At 39.5% G+C, this 21,067-nt stretch overlaps 1 long non-coding RNA gene across 1 annotated transcript in view; it reads right to left on the reverse strand.

Moving 5' to 3' along the window:
- LOC131383332 (uncharacterized) overlaps nucleotides 1–21,067 on the reverse strand; it is a 247,892-nt gene that overhangs the window by 173,535 nt on the left and 53,290 nt on the right. The gene's annotated exons all lie outside the window — the stretch shown is intronic.

A 21,067-nucleotide genomic window follows, 5' to 3' on the forward strand; every position in this document is an offset into this window, starting at 1 on the left:
TGGAAGGATTTCTAATGCTTCTGAGAAAGGCCATCCTCAGAAATAAGTCCACTCATCCTTAGAATGCAGTTATGATGTTAATTCAACAGAAACAGGAAGCCCTTTTGAGAAATGCTCCACCTGAAACGTTAAACCAGATCCCAGATGAAGCACGTCAACCACAAATAGAGAGACCATATATCCCTGGTTGCCTAGGACCATTCCAGATTCCTCCTGTTGTCCCGACGTAAATATTTATAGCACACTCTTTCACTCTCAAAACCATACTGGTTTGGATGATAAAATATGTTGCAATTCTCACCATGGACAACCAAGGGTTGGTTGTAACTCTTAATACATCCAGGAGAGAATTATCTCTGCAGATGACCATGCACAGCTCATCTAAAGATCTCTAAATTTACCAGCTTTGCCCTATGACTCTTCATCTAAAATTCAGTTCTACTACTAAATCATTCTAATCAGGGAAAATCTAACAATAAAAAATACTTATTAACTATGAAACAACTTGTGCAAAGCCCTGTAAATGCACGAAAAAGTGGTCTCTGCTCTCCAGGCATTTACTACCAGCTGGCTGGGAAGAGGCTGAAGCTGCCTTCCTGATCCCTACCACACAGCCAGAACTATGCTAAACCCTGTAAGCACATGATTTAATCTTCACAACAACCCTGTAAATAGGAATCAATATCCTCTTTAAAGAAGAAGAGTAAAACTGAGGCTTGGAGGTTACTGTAGCACTGATCAAGTAAATTAATAAATCGGACACTGTTGAAATAAAATGGAACATGAAGTTCCCACCCTCGCCGCACTTTTGAGATGATGGAATGTTTCAATACATGTGACAAGGTACTCACATTTCATACAACCTTTACTGTCACTTATTATACGGTGAAACTCCATTTCTTTCTAGTACCAATTGCAGTGACCATATATCACCTGATGGCATACACTATGGCGTGACGGCACTACCACTGTCTATACAATAGCATTTGTGTAAGTATTTGAATATTTCGCTGATCTTTTCTGTTTTATGAAGCAGATTAGAAGACAGAAAAATAAAAATGCTAATGTCAGTGCTAATATAACTTAAGAAATGCATGCTATCATTAAGCATGGCAAAAGCAAGACATCAAAAGCTCATGGGACATGAGTTGGTCAATGGTGAGTTTATTTGTGAAGGAAATGGTAATTATTTAATGACATAGATAAATGACAGAACTAGGTTCAAACATTGTGCCTTCAATTTGAGGTGTAGGTGTAGCAAAAATGGAGAGATCTGTAAAATTGTGAACTCAGAATCAAAATCAGAGAAGCACTAAAGTGATTCAGATACAAAGAGAAACTTCCATCACTAGAGCTGTTCACATGGATAGTTTTCTACAGATTTCTTATGAAGAGAAGACAAAGGCTAGTTTTAATACTCTTTGAGCAAGTTTTATATGGAAGTTGGTAAGTCTCCATTAAAGTCCACATCCTAACTGCCTGCTGAATCTCCTAAAAAATTACAACCAGAAAGCCTGCCCCAATGTTAAAATACATATCTTCTATCTTCTAAAATTCCGTGAAGTTGAGAGCCCTAGAATTTTAGATGGGAAAAAAATTTGTAAATGAATTTAAATCACATGGTTTTAATTCTTAATATATTTTTAGTGTATTAGACAAATATATACATTGTAAAGTTTAGAAAGAAAATCTAGGCCTATATAATATATTTGATACTATAATTAGAAATTTGATAATGTTTTCACTTCTATGGGATTGTCTCTTCTTGACTTCTTGCTATTAACTTGAAAGTCAGCTTTTGTAAATGACTTCTATCCTTGTTTGCAGGAAGACATCATGCAATAAAATAGGATAACACAAAAACTGTTTGCTGTCACAGTAAGCCTGTAGCAGATAGGGGAGGCCCCACAGCCCTAACTTAGAAGATCAACTCCCTGTGGATGGAGATGCTTATCTCTGAGTCTCCAATGCCTAACCTTGTTCCAGCTAGGTAACAGATACTAATTACTTGTTGAATAAATTTTGAAAAGGATCTAAAAAGTTAAGTATATTTCCAAAAGTAAGAAAAATGGAATATCTTTTCTAACCTAACTTTCACCATTTACTCTGACACGTTCATTTTACAAATGGTTTTTAAACAGCTGAAATCCACTTAAAATTCTCACAGAATATTAGCTTTCTATTCACTGCTATGGAGAAAGCCACAAGGTCAAAAATCACACTAGTCAGCTTTTTTCTTTGGGTTTTCAGAACATACAACCTTCTCTTTTCTGGAACAACTTGAAGTTACTTCTTATAAAGCAAAATTTTTCCTTTTAGGCAAAAAGGCTACTTTCTTTCGTTTTGCTAAGCTAGACAGTTTCTGAGCTTCTCTCTGGAGTCTGTCCTTCCCTTTGAGATTTTCTATATCTTCATACCTTAGAAACCTGAAATGACATCACTTTCTTTGGCTGATTCCAACTGAGCTCTTCCAGCAGGAACTGTGAAAATAAGCTACAAATTGTCTTTGTAAAGGGCCAGGCTTTTGGGAAATAAGGTAGATCACCAGGCACTGATAAGGAGGGATGTCCACTATGTAAGTGTGAAAAGAAAAAAGTGTGTATATACATATATATGTGTATATATGTATATATATGTATGTATGTATGTGTATATATATATACACACATATATATACACACATATATATATACACACATATATATATACACACACATATATATATACACACACATATATATATACACACATATATATATATACACACATATATATATATATATATATTTTTTTTTTTTTTTCTGAGACAGAGTCTCACTCTGTTGCCCAGGCTGGAGTGCAGTGACACAATTTCAGCTCACTGCACCCTCTGCCTCCCGGGTTCAAGCGATTCTCCTGCCTCAGCCTCCCTAGTAGCTGGGATTACAGGCACGTGCCACCATGCCCGGCTAATTCTTGTATTTTTAGTAGAGACGGGTTTTCACCATGTTGGCCAGGCTGGTCTCAAATTCCTGACCTCAGGTGATATGCCTGCCTCAGCCTCCCAAAGTGCTGGGATTACAGGCATGAGCCACCACGCCTGGCTTCTTTTTCTTTCCTTTTTCTTTTTTTTTTTTTTTAACAGATGAAAAAACAAAGACCCAAAAGAAAGAGTCTTGTTTATAAGTTGCATCCACTGCAGAACCTGGGTGTGTTGATGTGCTATGGTGTGTCCCATCCAACACACAGTAAGTAAGGTAACCACATTCTTTCCCCTAAAATGCCTCTCCCTGGCTTCTTTGTGAGTCTGCATCCTGAATGCAAATTATTTCCTGCTGTAATTTTGACCATGTTAATCCTTAACACTAAATCCCCGAACGCTCCCTGAATTATATTTAAATTCCTTCCATAGATTTTATTTCCTATTGACAGACTTGCTCTGACCACATCTCTAAACTTCAGGTACCAAGTCATTATCAGCTTGCTGCCCAACTTCTCCACATTCCCTCTTCCTATCAAGTTTAATTTCTGAGTGAAGCTCCCAGGTAAACACAAATGGCTATCATCTCATTGTTTTCTATTGTGTTTCATTATCTCCTTTATTATTCTCCCAATTTCCTTCTGTGTTTTCAGTCTTCCTCATAACTGGCTTTATTTTCATTTGTTATGTATCCTTTCTAGCCCTCATCACTGTTGCTCTTTCCATTTCAGATTTATTTTGCTCGAACTCTTCAAACTATAGTTGATTTCTTAGTTATTCCAAACCCTTTATGATAAAATGAATGTTCTATATTCATCAAGTTCAAAACCACATTTTCCACTAGCTATTGCTTTCAATGGTACAGTAATAGCTACTATAGAAAACTAAAGGAACAAAAAGAAGAACCAATGATGCAACACTGCAATATTCTACCCATTCCATAGCCATGACAAGCCTTTTGCATATAATACCTTATATAACTTCAAGAAAAAATAAATAAAAAGTCCTTTTTCTGGATGGAAATTCTACTCTTGCTAGCCTAATAGTGGTCCCACTTAGGGCAGGAAGTTAGAAATTCATTTTATTGTAATTTTTTTGTTTTCCAATTTATAGAAATATTTCCACACTACAATTAGAGGAAAACATATTCTTTACACAAAATCGATATTTTATTTTTAAAAAGGCAATGTATCAATCATGCAATAGATTCTTCTGCACTGTCATTCAAAAAGAATGGTTAACATGTTTACCAAAAGCATGAAATTAAACCTGTAGAGGTTTCTTGTTTGGTAGGCATAAAATAAGCAGACTTCTTCTTTGGCTGACCAAGGCCACATACGTCATGAAACACACTAGGCCTAACCACCCAACACATCCATCCTGGGAACACATTTGCTAATTTCTTTCCCAACAACATTTTTACCCAAGTTTCAGCCAGAACCCCTAGACCAGTGAACAAAATCTCTGTTGCTTCTCCTTATCTTTGAGCACAGCACCAAGGGAAATCATCTTTACGTACCAATCATTTCTCGCATGTTCATCTTCCTACTGATCTTCCCTTCCCTGGTTCCACCTGATTCCCTCGCAGCCAATCCCTCTCCAGTCCTTGTCTCTGGGCTCCTGCTCATTACCACCGTCCCCCTGACACTCCCATCTGTGATTTTTCAAGCTTATCTCAGGATGCTCAGAGCTCTTCACCACCCTATTTAGATCCCGCACTTCCTAGGTACTGATTTTCCCCTTTTAGCCCTCTCTGGTGGAGACTGCACATTCTCTCACATCCAATACACAAGCATTCTTGTTTATATTTTGTCTGCCATTTCTGGTTACTTTTCTACCTTTGTAGGACACTTCTCAGAGGCTCATGACCTCTGACTCTACTATCCCCACACCTCCTTTTCCTTATTATTACAATCCTATGATCTTTTTCACAACCAGCGAAGCCTTCACATTTGTCTTTCTCTGATCCTCAGCCCCTGCCATCCATCCCAACACCTACTTAACAACCACACTGATAGCCATGTTGAACTATGTCATATCTTAGGTTACCTACCTCTGCTCTAGCATCTTATACTCTGAATTCACACTCTGAAAACATAATCTCACAACAATCCATTTTTCACACTCTTGCACCTTAACACCCTCTCGAGGCTATGTGCTCTACCTCTTTTCCAAATCCAGTCAATGTGGCACATTTCTTCAACTTTCTTGCCACACTCCCCTTCAGAACAATGGGCTATGTGTATCCCTTTTATACCCAAGCAGACAAATGCTGCTGGAAACAAGCACACAATCATTCATGCTGGTGCCATTAACATTTTTATTTCCAACATCATAGGGAACAATAGCTTGTATTTACACTTTATGACTGGTCAGTACAGAGACCAAGGCTAGAGTCAGAAGGTTAGACCTCCTATGTACTCCATCAGCAGTCTTCATCTGACCCCACCCTTCACATAAACACATAATCTTAGTAAATACAGCAAGTGTATACAAGCCAGTTCCAGAAAAATTTCCTGCTTTCTTGCTACTCAAACTTTTGTGCATGGGCCTTGATATGGCTTGAGTCTGTGTCCCTGCTCAAATCTCATGTCAAATTGTAAATCCCAATGTTAGAGGTGGGGCCTGGTGGAAAGTGACTGGATCACGGGGTGGATTTCCCCTTTGGTACTGTTCTCATGATACTGAGTTATCATGAGATCTGGTTGTTTAAATGTGTGTAGCACCTCCCCTCCCGCCTTCCTCCTGCTCTGGGCATGTAAGACACACCTCCTTCCCCTTTGCTTTCTGCCATGGTTGTAAGTTTCCTGAGGCCTCCTCAACCATTCTTCATGTATAGCCTATGGAACCATGAGCCAATTAAACTTCTTTTCTTTATAAATTACCCATTCTTGGGCATTTCTTTATAGCAGTGTGAGAATGGACTAATATAGGACTATAGTATCAGCATCACTTGGGACTTGGGAGTGTGACAAATTCAGGATTTCAAGCCCCACCCCAGACAAAATGAATCAAAATCTGCATGTGAGCAAGATTCCCACAGGATCAATAGGCACAGTAAGGATGGAGGAGCCCTGTACTGGCCCCACTTGCTTTCTTCTCCAATCCCTCCCTCAACATGCGCACACTCTGGAGTTTCACTGAGGCAGCCCCTCTCTGCTTTCCTAACTGGCCGCTTCCACATTACCCTTCATACCTCTCTTTCCACCTTACCCAGAGTAGGTGGTCTTACCACCTCCCATATAGACAAGATGTAGATCCAGGTGGGAGCTGCCTTAACTTCTTAATCCTCAACCACTATATTTGTCAATTTCCGCAAGCATCTTCACCTCTTTCTGTTTGTCTTGGGTTCCATTCCTATCCAAGTTAATCATTTGGATCCTAACATTTTCAAGACCCTGCCTCCTTTCTCTGCTGTATCATGAACCATCTGTCTTTACTGGCTCCATCATCTCAGCCTGTGAACATGCTCAGATACTGTCCATCTTTTAGAAAGCCTCTCTTGACTTTGAGTCCCCTAAAAGCAATTTAGTTCCATTTTTGTGAGAGAAGTCTACACTCATGTCTCCACTTCCTCTATTCCCATCCAGTCCTCTCTTGGCTTCCATACTGCTCCTGTGCCCCTCCCAGATATTGGTCTTCACCAAATTCCATCCTTGGACCTCCTCTTCTCATATAACTCACCCTCCCTGACCTGTTTCCTCAGCTCCCAAGGCTTTGACTACAATTTCATGCTGAGTGACTCCCAAGTCTGCATCTCCAGACCCATATTTCACCTAGGATCTGAATAGTTACACTTGGAACCGCAAATTCAGCATCTCCAAAAACTCAATTTACCTTTCCCATCAAATCAATCCAGTGATCCCTATCTGGTTGATCATCTATACAGTTGTTAAAACCAGTACCCTGAGAGTTTTCTACCCTCTCAGTTCCAAGCCTCACTGCCTTTTTAACTTTTCATCGTTTCTCACATGGACCAAAATGATGGGCTCTTGTTTCCCTGCCATATCCTTTTGCCCACTCCAATCCATCTTCTACATTACACTCTAAAAGACAAAAATGAGTATATCACTACTCTTCTCAGGGTCCTTCAACAACTCACCATTACCCACAGGATAAAGTTTAAACTCCTTAATATGAAAAATCTTTCAAACTCCTAAGCTCTGATGCTCTTTTAGACTCATCTTCTGCCAATTCAACATGTTCTTCCCATGCTCTAACCTGAGTTACTTGCAATTCTTGAACATACCCCGTGCTTTCCTAACTCCACATGTACTGTAGAGAATATTCTTCTTGGTTACTTCTTACTTGTCTTTTGAGACACAGCCTAAATGTTTCCCTCTCTGTGAATCTTTCCCTTGCCCTAACCTTCCAAGCAGAATTAAGTGCTTCTGCCTGAATCCTCCCTTGCAATATGCCCTTTATTTCATCATGTACCATTCTGTAATACTAAGAGCCTAAAGGGGTGGGGTCTCCCCTTGAGACAGTGAACCCCTTGAAGGCTGAAATTATGTTCTCTTCTATTATTTATATCCTCAATACCCATTTGGTACGGACTGAATGTTTGTGACCCCCAAACTTATATGTTGAAGCCCTAACTCCAAATATGATGGTAACTGAAGGTGGAGCCTTTGGGAGATAATTAGGGTTAGATAAGGTCAAGAGGATGGGATCTTTATGATAGCATTAATGCCCTTGTAAGAGCAGACACTAGAGGGCATGTTTCCCGTCTCTCTCTCCACCACATGAAGACACCATGAGAAGGGAGCTATCTGTGAGCCAGGAAGAGAGCCCTCACTAGGACCAAATGCGCCAGCACCTTAAGCTTGGTCTTCCCAGACTCTAGAACTGTGAGAGATAAGTGCCTGTTTTTTAAGCCACCCAGAGTATGGTATTTTATTATGGCAGCCTGAGCTGACTAATGCACCAGTCTAATTCTTAACTCACAGAAGGTGGCGTAATAGTGATTACCGAATGACCAAATGTACATGGAGGAATGAGAAATGGCAAGTGCTGTCCAGCACCAAAGTGATAGGCCCCCAAAATCAGAGAAAACCAGAATCAGTACCCCTCCTGGGTTTTTCAGCATAGACCATGGCATTCAAACCGAGTATATAATTAATTTCACTTTTTGGTATTTTGATGGCTATACAAAAGAGCAAAACCAGATCTTGAAATGGGTGACATTTTGGCTCCCTTATGATAACTTGAAACCCTTCCTAAATTTAAAAAGCATCTTCTGCCTTTTCTTGTCTGAGCTGCATGCCTCTTAGGATCTCTGCTTCTCCATCCATACTGCTCTCCTCACACCCACGCCCATAACCACATTCCTCTGCGCAATGCTTGCTCCTTAACTCACCCTCTCCTGGTCCCTCTTCCTCCTTCTGGGGCTGCCCAGAGAATTAGTATGGTTTCGGTTTTAACCTTTAATGACATTCTGTTTTATTACATTGATCTGTTTTTATGTGGCTGACTTTTTCTCCATCTGAATGAAAAGTTCCCTGAAGGCAGAAACAATGCTTAATTCCTTAGCACAGAGTTTCAAGAAATGCATTAAAATAAGGGGTGGCAAACCACATCCCATGGACCAACACTGGCCCATTGCCTGTATTTGTATGGCTACAGGCTAAGAACATTTTTATATTTCTAGATGGTTGCATAAAAAAATAAAGAATATTCATGACAGGCCGGGCATGGTGGCCCACACCTGTAATCCTAGCACTTTGGGAGGTCGAGACAGGCGGATCACTTGAGATCAGGCGTTTAAGACCAGCCTGGCCAACATGATGAAACCCTGCCTGTACTGAAAATACAAACATTAGCTGGGTGTGGTAGCAGGTAGCTGTAATCCCGGCAACTCAGAGGCTGAGGCAGGAGAATCACTTGAACCCGGGAGGCAGAGGGTGGAATGAGCCAAGATCGTGCCACTGCACTCCAGCCTGAGTGACAGAGGTAGACTCTGTCTCAAAAAAACTATATATTCATTACACATGAAAATTATATGAAATTTCAAATTTTGATAGCCATAAATAATGTTGTATTGGAACATAGCCATACCTATTCACATATGTATTATCTATGGCTGGTTTCACATCATAACAACAGTGTTTAGTAGCTGCAACAGAGAACATATGGCCCACAAAGCCTGAAATATCTACTACTTGATCCTTTATTAGAAGGCTGAGGTGATAACCTTCTAATAAAGATCAACTGAACTAAGTTCTCTGAGATTGTTAAAATATGCCCTCAACATACCTCTCCTATTCCCACGAAATTTTTTAATGAATAAGTAGAGATAAAAAGAGAAATTACAAGTCCTCTCTTAGAATACCCAACCGTAGAATTGTTGATGGTGTAATTTGATACTGTGAGATCATAACGCAACTGGAATTCAAAAGAGAAGGTCAGTCCTTGTGTCATCTTGCACCAACAATCATGAAGAAGCATGCAATGAAGGCCTTCTGCACATTCTCTACCTGGACAATCTGTATTGAAATTAATATAAGAAGACATAAAAGAGCTTTGTTTCCAGCAGCTGAAGTCCATGTTGTGCAGAAAAAAATATGAATCATAGATTGGAAACAATGAGGCTTCTTGTCTACATTAATCATTTTTATGCATTTGTCTCTCACTGCAGGATAGAAATCAGTTATTTAAAAAATAACCTGAAAGAGCTAAATTTTCCACAGCTACCTTTGCCTCCTGCAACCATGTGAATAAATGCAAGTTAAAGCCAGTGGTGTCACAGTACAGAGGTTCTTTGATCAAACAATGGGAGATGTAGAACTTGAAAATTTAACCAAGTTAATAAAGGGCTGCCTTTACCTCATCGTAACATCAGTACTTGTCTGACCTTGGCCATATAGGTGCCAATGCATTAACTCAATCGGCTTCCTACTTGATATCTCAGCTTAATTAGGACCATTTATCAAAATGACACCTGTTTTAGAGGCCAGATGAAATTGATTAGCGTGGCTCTCCACAAGTGCTGTTAGGTATCTATTTTAAGAGCAAAAATGGGTAAATATTTATCCCAAAGTTTGTAGTAAATATAGTCTGTTGATGAGAAGAAATATATCTGATATGGAAGCCGTATTTGTACTTTTGTATGGAACCTGCAAAATACGGGATCATGTAAAACCAATATTTTAGGGCACATTTTTCCCAAGAGATTGGCCAAAAATACTTCTATCTTGTGTCAAGATAAAGGGACTAATCCTTACAACTATGGATTTTACAGGCCACCGTTTTAAATGATATAAAAATATTTATGCAGCACACTAGCCAGATGATATCACAATGGAGCACCAAGACACTACTGTCTAATCAATTAATGTGAATAATGTTGAGTAGCTGGCTCTCATCAATAATAACCATTGTTAAAAAACTTTGCCTTGTACTTGACAAAAGATTCTTTCATATCTTGGTTTAATATTTCACTTTACCATATGTATGTGCCATAAATGTGTATTCATACCAAGATGTCTATCCTAGATTTAAAGGCCCCCAAGAACATAACTATGCCATTTTATTTACTTAAACAGAAAAATATTTGCTATGTATAAGACAGAAATTGAAACACAGAATGTGTTGTTCCATTTAAATAGTATGTGTCAGAAGAAGGTTCACATATTTTGATTAGCAACAATATATACAACCACCACCAAAACAAAAGATATTATAATGTCTTAATTTCTTTATTGTTATTTATTTATTTATTTATTTTTGAGATGGAGTTTCGCTCTTGCTGCCAGGGCTGGAGTGCAATGGCACGATCTTGGCTTACCGCAACCTTCGCCTCCCGAGTTCAAACAATTCTCCTGTCTCAGCCTTCTGAGTAGCTGGGATTACAGGAATGAGCCACCATGCCTGGCTAATTTTGTATTTTTAGTAGAGACGGGGTTTCTCCATTTTGGTCAGGCTGGTCTTGAACTCCCGACCTCAGGTGATCTGCCTGCCTTGGCCTCCCAAAGTGCTCAGATTACAGGCATGAGCCACCACGTCTGGCCAATTTATCTTAATCATAAAAATCTTCAAGGTATTTCCTCTTTGAAATATACATAAATCTATTGGTTGGCAGTTTTTAAGTGTTCTAAATTATTTAAATTAGTATGTCAAATCTGTTTTTGACAGGGCAGACCCTCTCCAAAACCAATCAGCCTACATTACAGTGACACTTGAGGTTGTGTCTTCACTGAAACCTGATTATTCCCACCACCACTGAGGGCAACAGAAGCCCAGAGACCCAACAAAATGCACTTAACTAAGATCAGCCAGTCATTGGCAAGACCATAAACCAAATTTCCTAATACTATTATCCCAGGACTCTCCATATAAATGGTGGCATGCTCATAAGCTACTTCTCTATACTTCTATTCACTCTTTTACATTCTCCCTTTTTTACCCAGTTGAAATTTAGTTTTGATTCTTTCTTAAATCTTGCGATACTTAACTTTCATGAATTTTAGTTGGTCACGAACAGAAAATATAGACATGAAAACCAAAAAATCTGGGTAAATAGAATTGCCAGATAAATAACACAGAATAAAAAACCCAGAATCCATTTGTAAATGTATCATTTACTAAAAGAGAAAAGTAATTAAAATAAAATGTTCTATCATAGACTGATGCAAGGTGGGATGGATGTACAAGAACACTTAGATCTATTGCTTCCCTTTTCCAGTACTACCTCCTCCATCAATAAAAAAAAAGAGCTGCATATTCAACATGATTATCTAAAATAATCCTAACTATGCAGTGAGGAAAATATTCCAAAGTAAGGTGATTATGTCCAGTAAAAGTGTTCCCCTTTGGGGAAAAAAGCAAGACCTAAAATACTAAAGTCTGATGTTTCCTAACTTGTGGACTTTGGAAATTATTTGGTAGTTCATTAAAAGACTTCCAAAAGGCATAAACCCCATATAGCTCATTGTTTGCACCTCCTGGTGTAGGTGACTTATAGTAATGGCATAGCATTTCCACATACTTACTTACCCCAGATAATTTAATTAGGCCAAACTTGATGTGATGCACATTTACTTCTCAAATGGCTTCGCATGTGGGTAGACCTGTCAGGTGTGACCAATTAAGTCTACCATCTACAAAAAATGTCTGTGATTGAAATTCACATTTTAAGCTCCCAAAATACTTACGACGCTTGAAGGAAATGTTTCATTCTTAGGGACTCTCTCAATTGCCAACTTACAAGCTAATATATTGTGGTGCATAAACCATGCATTCAACTTCAGAATAATTCAATTACCCTTTGGAAAAATTAAACACACTCCCAGTAACAATGCAAACACGCTCCACTTAAACAAACATAAAAGTCTGCCCAAATTATTTAAGAATGGCCCAAAAGAAATCAAAGTAATGGATGGTAAAGCAGACATTCATTTTTAGAGAATGTGAGATTCTTACCAGAAGAATCCTGTAGAAGGATCACTGGTCTACAGCATCATGAAACAATTAGGTGGCTCTGTAACCTTCAATGATCAAGCACTGCCTAATTCTAACTCTGTCTCCTTTTATCCTAAAACAAGACAATTTATATTCTGCCTAGAACATAATACTGTGAACATATATAAGCAAGGTTGTTTTGTTAATTTCTAAAAGGTGACATACAGGTCGGGTGTGATGGCTCACGCCTGTAATCCTAGCACTTTGGGAGGCCAAGGCAGGAGGATCACTGAGCCTAGGAGTTCAAGATCAGCCTGAGCAACATAGTGAGATCCTGCCTTAAATTAAAAAATTAGCCAGGCATGGTGGGGCATGCCTATGGTCCCAGCTACTCTGCAGGCTGAGGCAGGAGGTTCACTTGAGCCCAGGAGGTCGAGGCTGCCATGAACTGGTGATGGCACCACTGCACCCCAGCCTAGCAGACGGAGAGACACTTAAAAAAAAAAAAAGTGACAGACAGCTCATCTCAAATTTCTCAAGTTAGAATTTGGTATAGGCCTCGAGATTTTACTCTTCTCTTTCCAAACCAGCAGTGCTAACAGTGATGGGCTCTGGGGTCTCATTTGCAATCATTAGCCTGAAGAACCACAGGATAACTGAAAGCACCACAGAGGCTGATATCCTGATTCAGAAATTAGAACATCTCGAAAACCCATAGGTAACATGGAAAGGAGCTATGTGTGCCTCTAGGATGGACAGCTGGTTGCTATTAGGCTGAGTCATGCTCTTATACATTTACTGAATTTATACTGTGCAAAAGGAGAGGAGAGAAGAGGAGGAAAGGGGAAGGGAGGGAAGGGAAGAAGAAGAGGGAAGGGAAGATTGAGAGGGGAGGAGAGGGGAGGGAAGGGAATATTTTGCTTGAGATTATATAAAGAACTAGCTGCCATCTGGAAGAAACTGCCCGTGGCTTAGAGAGGGAGATTGAAGTCCCCCAACTAGATATCCAAGGAAAGCATTGTTGACCTTTTATGGTAGCAACTATCAGGGTCAGTTACATAGTTATAGTCAAAAATTGTGGCATATATGTTATTAAAACATCTAAGCAATCTTCTTTCTTCTCCTACCATCCTCCAAGTTAGACACAAATAAAGAAATAACCTAAAAATAAAAAACGAAAAAAATTTCCCCTCATATCCATTCCAGAAGGAACATTCAAGGGGTTATTTTGTATCACCACAAAGTATAGCTATTCTATTCTGAAAGCAATTGCTCTGGTCCATCCGTGAATGTCAACACTAAAGAAGGTTCTTGGGTTCAGGCCCAGGCTGGGGCATCAGAAAAATGCTCTGTGTATATTAACACTGCCAACACCAAAGCTGAAATTAGCTGAATGGTGTCAGTGAGGCGTTCAAGCCACTGTGGAGGCAACCACATTGCAAAGGGCATTGGAACAAGCTGTCCTGTTCCAGAGTCTGGGGGCTGTGCTGTCCAACACAACAAGCATGCCTCTACATATGAGGCCACCTCATCATCAGGGCATTTGCTAAATGGCAACTATCATGTTTCCTATTGCAGAATAAAGATGCCTCACCTTCCTGTCCAACTCTGCTTCCCTGCTCCAATGTCACTCATGATTTCTCCCATTCTTGTCCTGATTGGATTACATAGCTAACATACTAATACTGAAAATTCAACTGAAAAATATCATTTTGTTCTTTCATGAAACCAAGTATTCCAAAGCAAGCATGGCTAACAATAGTAAGAGTCACTTAAAACACAAACACATCCATCCACACTAAGGCATATTATGCAGTCATATTCCATTTCCAAATCAAAATGCACAACATAATCAATTTTGCAGTTCCATGATATAACAATGCCACAGAAGCTCCTAACTTGACACCTTTTACCAGGTCATATCCACAAACCCCACTGAAACATATATATATACAGGCTACAAGAGTCATCCCTACTCCTTACAAAAGAGTCCTAACTTGAAACTCTATGAGCGAAAGCATGCTCCCCGATAAATGAGAAATTAATATTCAAATGGAGAAGGATGGAAATCTAAAAAATGGCATAGAAGGCAGACAAGTCCTAAGTTGTAAAATATTTATTTAAAATGCACTAGCAGACACAATAATTCTCTGTAAATAAATTCCTTCTGATTTTTCCATTTCTGATTCAGCTGTCAGGGCGATAGGCCTGAATACCGTACTCTTATAGAAAGAGCAATGCTCTAAGGAGAAATCATCCAGCAACAACATAACAAAACTAAGCCCATTTACCTGGTGTTATTTCAGTGGGCAATTTTCATTAAAGAAAGTTAGAAGCTGCTGTTAGCATTTGCTGATCTTGTTACCTCGTTGTTTGGATATTGACCTTGTACCAGCTATTTTGCCTCCAGTTTTCTCTGAGCTTTACTATGTTCTTTAATTTCCTGTGGTATTAATCTTCAGCCCAGGACAAATGAAGTTGATGCTGTACCACAAGAAATGTTGCACATCACCTTTCAGCACAGACATCTGCAGCATTTTACAGGGCCTAGAAATTACTAAAGCCCATTTCAAGGCTTTTATTTATTCTTTGTCTTATGTAGTCTGTGCCTTGTTAAGAAATAAAATCAATTTATTCCCTGTCACATCATAAAGTGTCCAAGAGGGAAGTCATATTTACTTCAGCATCTCTAGACTGTCTTACGAAGTTTTAAATAAAGAATTTGATTGATGTTTTACAGTTGCCCAAGGAAAAATATCCTTGATTTTATCTAATCACACTGTCAATTTCATCATCTGTACTTCAAAATTGGAACATTTTTAAATCAACATGCTACAGTTTATAGTTCAGCCATCCAAAATCTATTATAAAATTTAAAATAACAGTTAATTCACCATCTTAAAAGAACATTTATTACAACTAAAGTTGATTGATTTTTTTTCCATTTCAAAGAGAAGATATAATATTTTTCAGTCATCCATGCTAAAGTGACAAATGATCTAATGTAAGGCTATGTCTTATTTTATATCCCAGTACTCCAGTAGATAGGTTCTTCTATGTTGCTTACATCATACAACCTGCTGATAAACTCTCCAACTATCTAGAATTCCAGGGGTCATGTGTCAATAGCCTTGTTTCTTCTGATATATGAGATTTTTGCAGCCAGCTCCTAGCTTGCTAGACTCTAGGGATCACCAGTTTACCCCATCACTCCTTCACATCTGTACTGTATCTGACCTCTACTATTTGCTGCCTGTTGAATGGACTTTAGAGCATTCACCTGCATCTATCTGTTCCCCCAAATCCTACCTTCTCCCCATCCCAATGCAGTTAATTAGAATCAGATCACATTCACTCAAAAAATATTTATTGGAAGCTACCATGAGCATTGTTCTCTGAACACTACACTATTTAAGACAGTCAGAATCCCTAGCTTGAATTCTGTAGCTGGGAATACCCCATATGCAATGAAACAATAAAGAATTGAAAACGACAGAAGGGTAGGGATCACACAGCAACTTTCCAGCATCACTGCTACTTTTCCTTGACCAATAATTTGAATAATAGTCATATGTACCCCAGACAAATAGGTATTTCCCAGAAAGACTCTCTCTGATCCTAACTGCTTTCTAATTAATCAAAAGTGGGAGTATCACAAAGTAGTTTCTCAACCAAAAAGCAGCACCTATTTTTCCTGCTAAAAAAAAAGGTTTTCTTTTGTTTTTGTTTTTATGGTGGAGGGAGGGCAGAGGGACTATTTGAGACACTGGAAAAGGTAAATTTTCTTCTTTATTAGCTAAAATTCTATCCATTCATTTGATCCAAATGTATAATAATATTTAAGATGTTCCATTTTTAATTATTTTAAATTCAGTTTATGAGTCAGTATTGCAGCAGGAAATACAAGGAACACTCAAATTGAGTAATTGAGTAATTTCTTAATGCAGTTAATATTCTGTAGTGGACTGTCATGGTTTTAGTAACTGCAAACAGGATGCTTCAACACTGAGGCATTAAAAAAATGAGAAAATCATGACATTGTCAGACAACATTAATTTCAACAATTACAGAATTAAATTCATGAAGCCAGTGGGACAGCCTTAAAAATTTACATCATATGGCTCAGCCATCTAATATGTGAATTTATAGAAGCCCTGGGCCAGATAAAATGTCACAGATTTATTAGGAGATATAAAGCTATTAGCAGGGAAAGAAGGTAAAACAAAGTTTCTTAAATTTTTTAAAGACAGTGTCCACATGAAACAGATCATCACAAACAACCTGGCTAGCTCAAATAAGCTGATAGTTTAGAGAAGGAGAGAACCTCTGTCATTGTTAATTAGAGCTATTATTTAGGTGGCAGAAGAAGGAAAAATGACTTCAGATGACTGTGAGATAACTGCTCTACCTCATACTCTTAGAGAAAAAAAAGTGCCTTCCTTTACAACCCAAAAGCCAAGAAGACAAATCAGAAATTTTAAAACTTTAATGATGCTTGAAAAGTGTCTATTTATAAAGGGCTTACAAAAATATTTTCCCACCAAATGATCTTTCCCAAAAGTCTTTCAAATGCATCTAATATCAGATTTATTATCTGCATGGAAAGGATGACGAATAAGATTTATTAAGCAACTATTATGTGCCAAATCCTACCACTCTCCAAGATAGACACTATGTTCACCATCTTATAAAGGACTGTGCTCCCAGATGGAAGGGTGCAGTCTGCTTTGTCTATCTCCAATTTGCCTAAAAAACCACCTGGTACATAGGAGGCGTTCAATGAATGTTCTTGGAATGAATGAACAAGCGAATGAATTAATGATCCCACTAGAGTTTAAGAATCCTGCCTGTGGGCTGGGAGCTGTGGCTCACACCTGTAATCCCAACACTTTGGGAGGCCGAGGTGGGCGGATCACGAGGTCAAGAGATCAAGACCATCCTGGCCAACATGGTGAAACCCCTACTAAAAATACAAAAATTAGCTGGGTGTGGTGGCACATGCCTGTAGTCCCAGCTACTTGGGAGGCTGAGGCAGGAGAATCGCTTGAACTCAGGAAGCGGAGGTTGCAGTGAGCCAAGATCACGCCACTGCACTCCAGCCTGGATGACCGAGTGAGACTTTGTCTCAAAAAAAAAAAAGTAAAGAGAATCCTGCCTGTGGTTATGTGAGTTCAGGCCTATGTTTCTCCATCGTCCACACTTTTATCAACATGCCATGTTCAAAGAATAGGGTTGAAAATACAGTCACAGGAAATCATCACCACAAAATATTATTCTTGCCAAGAAATGCAAGCTCTACCACCTACAGCAATGTATTATTTAGATGGTGTTCTGTCTCTAAAAGTCCTTAACAAGGATGATAAAACTATATTGGAAGGGAAAATGGGCAAACAGAAGGAAAGAAAAACACCAAGCATTTAACAAGGGAATTATGTAAGGTGACAGCTTTAGGCAGAAGGTGAAAGCAGATAACTAAGAGAGTGGATGTTAAATGTTCACACCATGAATAAATGAGAAGTAGGTGAGGTTATATACATGTTAGCTCGATATAGCAATTCCCCAATGTACACATATTACAAAATATCAGATGGTACATGATAATTATATACAATTCTTATTAATTTAAAATTTTTTGAAAAGAAGGTGAAAGGGAGTGAGATCATCTGTGCGCCAGGCAAGCTATTGGAGTTAATGTGGCTCTGCAAACATGCCTGTATGCAAGGGTCTTAATTTAGGCCGATTAGCAATGGGAAAATGTACAGGGACTGGCAGAGGTCATAGCTAGTCCCAAGGGCACCTTCGTGTGAAAAGATGGCGGCCCTGTGAGGGGATGGCTTAGGAAGCCATTGGCATCATTGTGGAAGGCAGAAAAAGACTGAACAGACATTCCACCACAGGCTACAACTCTAGGTTCTTAACTGAAAACTTCCACTGAGAAGTAGTGTGGGCTGGGGACTGGAGAGAAAAGCAAAATAGCAGAGATGATCCTGGCCAAGAGCAGTCCAGGCCTCGAAAAAGGATGGTACACACACAGAGACTCAGTCCAGCAGCAGGAAAGCCCATCTGTTGAATGATGGACAGCAGCAAACAGCATCCACTAGATCAAGACAGAGTGCTCCGGAGCTGCCTAAACCCAGCCCTTCAGCACATACCTTCACAACTTAGCCAGACCACGACACGTGTCTTCCTGACAGTTTCCATCTCTGGCCAGTTACTGGCTTATGCTTTTAAACATGGCCCTAATGTTTGTCTTCTCCCCACGTGGCTGTGAGTGATGGGGTCCTGACACTTGGTAACTGGCATGTTCCCGGAGGAACCGTGACATCCTGGAAACAGACAGATTAGCGCACACAGCCATTTGCTGCCAGATCTCTTCCCCTGCCCCTCCAGGTCTTTCCACCCTTCTCCATCCTTCTCTCTGCCCCAGAAGCTGTCCCATGAGGACCACGGAAAGTGGCTCCCTTGCCCCCCGGCTTCCCATTAGGTTTGGTGGTTGGGAAGTTCAGGCAGGGAACCAGAGGGAGAGAGGAATGTGAGGCCTGGCTCCCTCCCTGGGGGCCCCTCAGCTGCTGTGTCCCTTGCCTGACATTCACTGGTCCTCTTTTCTGGTTTCAGTAGCCACCCGCTTCTCTCTGGGGACACAGAGATGGTGAGGAGCATTGCTGATGCCACTCCTGAGTCCCAGAATCATCCTTGGGTCTTCTGGCTGGCATATTTAGAGGAGTCATTTCATAATTAAACTCTCCTTTAAATATTTTACTTTGACATCATCTCTTTCATGTCTTTCTTATTGGGACCTGGACTAATGAAAATGTATTCATGCATTTAGAAAATACTTATTAAACACCTACTGTGTGCCAGACATTATTCTATGTGCTAGAAATACAGCAGTAAATGAGATGGGCAAAGACATTTATCTATCTATCTATCTACCTACCCATCTATCCATCCATCCACCCATTCATCTATGTATCTATGTATCTAACTATACACATAAACACACACGTAAACACATACATGTATATAAATATATAAACATGTATATGCATATGCATGCACACCTATATACATACATAGTCACACACACAAACATACATACTGCTTCTCTGCAGTATAACAGTTATTAACAGTACAGATTTTGAAGTTAGACTAGTTTCAAATTCCTGCCCTACTTGACTAAACTTTAAGATCCTGCCAGAATTTATTAAACCTCTCTGTGACTTAGTTTATTCATTTGTAAAATTAAAGATAGAGAGATGGATGGATGGATGGAAAGAGAGAGAGAGAATAACATCTACTTCGTTAGGAAGCTGCAAGGATTAAGTGAGGTAAGTAACACAAGTAAGGCCCTTAGTGATACACACACAATATGCCCTGAACAAATGCAAAGGCTGGGAATTATCTAATGGGGCTTCCATTTTGAAGGAGGGGAACCAGATGAGTAAAAATAGCCTGGGTTATACCCATGCCAAGAAATGGGCCTTGAGCACAGTACTTTAAATCTCTAAGATTCAGTTTTCTCATCCATTATTAGAAAAATAAACCCTCTCTTCAAGTTGGGGAAGAATTAAATTGGATTGTATATGAGAAATAGCTAGTACAATTATGTCATTCAATAAATGCTACTGTCAGACCCCCTGCTTTTCAGAATAGATATGACGTTCAAAATAGGTTGCTTCTTTCCAGAACCCTAGGAAACTTCCGTCTGGCTCCCCGATACCCAACTCCTCAACTCAGGCCTGCGAGGACAAGCCATTGGATCGAAGAAGCAGATGAGCAGGTTCCAGACCCACACCCTGGGGTTGCAGGCAGAACACAGAAAGAGAGAGAAGACAGGGTGTGGTCACAGTGACTTCTCTCTGCAGAGGGAACTCAGGAACCTGAAGGAGCAGGGGAAACAAGGCTCGCAGCGACAGAAAAGCGGACTGTGCTTCTCGGGTTTTCTTTTCCTTCCCCTTGCGTGTTCCTTTTATTTTTAGTAAAATTCCCTTTGAAAACTGTAACCTGTCTTAGTGTGCTAAATGAAAATAGGAAATGGTGGATGATCTGTGCTTTGGCCGGGATAATAAACGGCAACAGTGGCTCCCTCTAGGGCAGGAGAGAGGGGCCTGAGAGGAAGCAGCCTCCAAGCTTCCTCCGGGCACCTGTTTGCAGATTGTGCCTACCCCCCAACCACTTCACTCGTCCCTGCCCACCCCACAACGACACAGTTCTTAGCCAAGGAATGATTTGAAGTATATATGATGACACTCTAGCTTGCACTAATCCAGTTGTTGAGTCATGGGTATCTCTTACTTATACTTCTTTGTACACAGAAGGTATTGTCAAAATTAAAACTCCACCCTTAAATAATCTGAATTTTTAACAAGGACGTAAGCACAAGAATATTTCTCCTAATATTATTTATTGGTGGGCGGGCAGCAGGAAGGAAAGAAACTTTTAGTAGTCAACATTGAGGCAACGGCTCAGTGAATCATGACACACCCATTCAGTGGAATATTAAGCAGTCATCAGAAAGACTATTTACAGCATGGGAAAGGACTTTGGTTATGTGAAAAAGTAGAATCAAAATGTATATGCAATGCAAACCATTAAAATAGGCTAGAATGTCAGCATTGATTGACCAGAAATTGTGCAACAATAATGGTTAACATTTACTTACTATGTGGTAGGTATTATTTTATGTTGTTCATGAACATAAACATGTAT

The sequence above is a fragment of the Hylobates moloch genome, unplaced genomic scaffold (genome assembly GCF_009828535.3).
Source record: "Hylobates moloch isolate HMO894 unplaced genomic scaffold, HMol_V3 SCAFFOLD_4, whole genome shotgun sequence".
Lineage (NCBI taxonomy): Eukaryota > Metazoa > Chordata > Mammalia > Primates > Hylobatidae > Hylobates > Hylobates moloch.